The 4,819-nt window shown below is 34.2% G+C and overlaps 1 pseudogene; it reads left to right on the top strand.

Moving 5' to 3' along the window:
* The first annotated feature begins 3,667 nt into the window (after positions 1 to 3,667).
* On the top strand, positions 3,668 to 4,617 carry LOC118581808 (annotated as a pseudogene).
* The last annotated feature ends 202 nt before the right edge of the window (positions 4,618 to 4,819 follow it).

Genomic DNA, 4,819 nt, shown 5'->3' with positions numbered 1-4,819 from the left:
TAGTCTCATGAATGGATACTTTAAGTTTGTATTATTAGGACTTTAATTTAAAATCACACGGACACTAATGTGTTTATATTTTATTCATTATTAGCTACCCACATATTTTACCATTTATTTTGTTCACAACTGTGTTTTATTGCTTTTTAATATCTTAATTTAAAGTGCCCTGGACATAGATTTATCACATATAAACTTGAGAGTGGACAATTTGGTGTTATCAAATGCATTTACAGTGTTGTGCCGTTGTGTCCACTATCTCCAGAATATTTTCACCATCCCAAACTGAAGCTGTGTACATACTGAATGATTACTCACCAGATTAAGTACTGTTTGCATCCATGAACTTGACCCTGATGAGTACCACACATGATTGGAATTATACACTATGTGTTCTCCATGTTACTGATTTAATTTATTTTAATGTCTACATACATCATCCACATTGAAGGGTGCATATCTGTTGATGGCTATTGGGTTTGGTTCTATCATTTGCCTCTTGTGAATAAAGATGATCTGAAAACAAATATGTGAGTCTGGTATTAATTACTCTGGTACACATTAGAGGTAGAACTGCTGAGTTATGTGGAATTTGTTTCCATAGGCCTATCACAGCTGTACATCTTCAATAATACTCAAAGGACACCTTGATCTCTATATTTCTTATCCACTTTTTTCTCTTTCCCTCCCTACTTCCATCCTTCTCTTTTCTTTTCCTGTCTTATTCTCTTCGTTTGGTACCAGCCCTCACAATAGGAATGTGGTAGTCTATTATACATTAATCATTCGTTGGAAATAGTTGGTTGGTTCATTTTGTTGCATTATTGTCATAAGATACAAACACACAAGATCTCCCTTTATGCTATATTCAGCACATTTTATGCTAAACTACAAAAGTACTGAGACAAGGCTTCTCTATGTAACAGCCTTGACTGTCACCAAACGCATTTTGTAGACCAGGCTGCCCTTGAACTCACAAAGATCTCCCTGGCTCTGCCTCTCAAGTGCAGCTATTAAAAACATGTGCCACCACATCTGGCTAAAATGTGTGGTGACAGCTCATACTTTTAATCCTGCACTCAGGAAGCCAAGACAGAAAGATCCTCTGAATTCGAAGCCAGTGTGGTCTACAGAAGGAATTCCCAGACAGCCAGGGCTACACAGAGAAACCCTGTCTAAAATCCCAAAACAAAACAAACAGAAAGAAAGAAAGAATGAAAAGAAGGAAGGAGGAAGGAAGGAAGGAAGGAAGGAAGGAAGGAAGGAAGGAAGGAAGGAAAAGAACAGACAGAAGGAAGGAAGGAAGGAAAGAAAGAAAGAAAGAAGGAAGGAAGGAAGGAAGGAAGGAAGGAAGGAAGGAAGGAAGGAAGGAAGGAAAGAAAGAAAGAAAAAGAAATCTGTTTCTTGTTCAAAATCAGTAAGTGAGTTGTTCCTGTTGTGGTTTCGTTCTTTGCCTAGTAATTAGTGATGCGGAACTGCTGCATTCCTAATTATCGGTGTTTGTATACCTTCTCTGGAGATGTGACTGCCGTGGTTCTGTGCAATATGCTGTGTTGAGCTGGCTTTAATTGTGTTATTTGTATGGCTTCCTAAGAAGAATAACACTAGAAAACTAATTTTGTAAAGAATGTTTTATAAGATATTCAAATCATTAAAACTGGTTATGAACATGTTACTAATTTTAGATAAAATTACAAACAAAATATCACATGGGGCTTTGTTTCATCCAATAGTTTGATTTGTGCCTCTGGGAAATTCTTCAGTGGCATTCTCTAGGGTTCACATCCCCAAGGACTCTGTGACATATATGTAGGATACATTTTGGTGCTGGGTTTCTGCCTTTTCCCTGTCCCTTTCTCTCACTTATCAGTGAGAGAGGTGGGTTTTTTTTGTTGTTGTTTTGTTTTTGTAATGGTTATGTGATAGAAGTCATTTTTCTAAAAAAAATTTCTTTGACATAAGGAGTAAAACTTGCATTTTTCATGGTTTGTATTATATTCCTTAAAATATATTAATTAAAATAAAGAAATTAATAAAATAAAATAAATTGAATTCCTAGCAGGGCAGCCCTGGAGCCTATTATTTTTTGTTACGGGTCTTAAATAAATGCATACATCAAATTCTTCTGCTTTGTGGTGAGTTTATCCAAGTCTCATTTTATTTTGTTTTGTTTTGTTTTTGTTGTTTTTTTAAAGTACTGTATAATCCTAATCTTCTCAGGCTTTAAAATCCATGTATAAATCTACCTTCTATGATAACCACATAGTTTTGCTAACTAGATGAATTTATCAAGTTGTGTTTATGTGTTATTATGTGACCAATATTTCTAAAGGATGTTTAATTGTTCATTATATTTTCATATAATTTTTCTTTATATATACAAACATTTTAGTTTTAATCAATTATAATGCATGCATGGTATACTTATTTGTAACTGTATATCTCAATTCATATTAATTCTCAAAAGAAAAACTGAGGATATGAATTATATTTGATAATTCTGTAGTTTCTAAAACTCTCAATATTATAATCAGTAATAAAAGAAATATAATGAGAAACCCAAAATGGATCTCACAGAAAGGAAGGAATGTACTTGCTCTTTATAGACACATATGTTCAATGTGTACACAGCACATTGAGCCATCAAACAACTGAATATAGTTGGAACTTCCTGGAGCAAAATGGGTGCCTTTGAAGTTTAGCAACAAGTGTAGTAAGATAAACACAGAATATAAGAAGTGGACCCAAAAGCTACACACGTTGAAAAATGTATCTGAACTTGTTGAAATCATATTTGTTATCAATGGAAAAGATTATTCTTTCAACCCTAAGTTTCTCACACTTTATTAGAATAGGACCAGAGAAAGAACAGAGATTTCATAAAGTTTTAAAAACTCTAGTTACAGAATTTGGACTCAATATAATTTTTATGAGATTTGTAAATCTATTCAGGTTATATTATGTGCTGTATACTTAATAAAACCCAAAACAATAGTTGAAAAAATTGCATGTATATGTCAATGATATTTTTATATGGAAAGCACAAATCTAATATTATTTCAAAGAATAAAATCACGATACAGTGAAATATATAGGCCTTTTAATTTTGGCACACAGGTATGTCATTCTTATGTGCAACAGTGTTATATTTTATGCTGAGTGTTCTGTTAGGGTCAGTAAGTGGTCATAATGTAGTTCTAAGAAAAATTGTAATTAAATTGTAGAAAGGAGTAGTTGAGACATTTTTGAAGATCATAGCAAATATAGGAATAACCCCTTTCTATTTTTTCCATAATTTCAATTGCTTTGAATAATTAGGGAATTAGAAAATCTGCGGTTTCACTGTAGTTGCTGTTTTGTATAACTAAAATGTGTCTTGATACATTGAGTACACATTATGCATGCTACAGCATACAACAGCACCTTCTTAATTTTATGATGAGATTTTATATTATGTCTCAGTGATCCATCTTTTACCTTGTGAATGGTATTTTATTATAGAGTACACAACAGTGAACTGCAAAGGATAAAAACATTTATAATATGTTAACTTGTGTTTTGAACTTCAATTAACATAACTACTGAAATCAAATTCTGAGTAGCTCTTTATGGGTAATTCTTAAATCTCCAAACTTTTTTTTTTTTCACTGTTTTATTTAATTGCTTCTGTGTTTCAACTTTCCTGTTTTATCTCTGGGACCAAGAAAACCAGACTACTTCAGTGACTTTCATCCTCTTGGGCTTCTCCAAATATCCGGACCTCCAGGTGCCCCTCTTCTTTGTGTTCCTGACCATTTACACAGTTACTGTGCTGGGAAACCTGGGCATCATCAGAGTCAACACAAAGCTCTTCAGTACCCCCATGTACTATTTCCTTATTCACATGTCCTTTGTGGATTTCTGTTACTCCACTGTTGTGGCACCCAAACTGTTGGAAAACTTGATTTTAGAAGACAGAACCATCTCCTTCCCAGGCTGCATCATGCAGTTCTTTTTTGCATGTGCATTTGTGGTGACAGAAACCTATATGTTGGCAGTGATGACCTATGACCGGTTTGTTGCAGTGTGTAATCCTCTCCTCTACATGGTTGCCATGTCCCCAAAGCTGTGTTCCTTTTTAGTGGGTGCATGATACTCTTGGGGTCTAATCTGTTCCCTGACACTTACTTACTTTTTGCTGAGATTATCTTTTCAAGGTGTTAATGTTATAAATACCTTTGTGTGTGAGCATGCTGCTGTTTTGGCTGTATCCTGCTCTGACCCTTACATTAACCAGGAGATTATTTTTGTCTCTGCTACATTTAATGAAATAAGCAGTCTGGTCATCATTCTCATTTCCTATGTTTTCATCTTCATCACTGTCATGAAGATGCCTTCCATTGGGGGCCGTAGTAAAGCCTTCTCTACATGTGCCTCTCACCTGACTGCCACTACTATTTTCCACAGAACAATTCTTTTTCTCTACTGTGTACCAAACACTAAGAGCTCATGGATCATGGTCAAGGTGGCCTCAGTATTCTATACAGTCTTCATCCCATGTTAAATCCCCTGATCTATAGTCTTAGGAACAAAGATGTCAAAGAGACAGTTAGAAAATTGATTAGTAAAAACCTATAGTGCCATATTCATTCATTTTCAGGAATATTGCACAAAATTTTCTAAGATTTCTACAATAATTGACAAAACTAAAATAAAAAAAAAAAAACAAAAAGACTTTGAGTTTAACTTTGAGTTAGCTGATTATTCAAAATCTATTTAAAATGAGGTCGAGTATTCAGCTATAAAACAATAAACAAGGCAGCAATGACCTTTCTATTTA

Source organism: Onychomys torridus, chromosome 4 (assembly GCF_903995425.1).
Source record: "Onychomys torridus chromosome 4, mOncTor1.1, whole genome shotgun sequence".
Classification (NCBI taxonomy): domain Eukaryota; kingdom Metazoa; phylum Chordata; class Mammalia; order Rodentia; family Cricetidae; genus Onychomys; species Onychomys torridus.
Note: the sequence above shows the minus strand (reverse complement) of the source record. Positions and strands in the feature narration are given on the sequence as shown.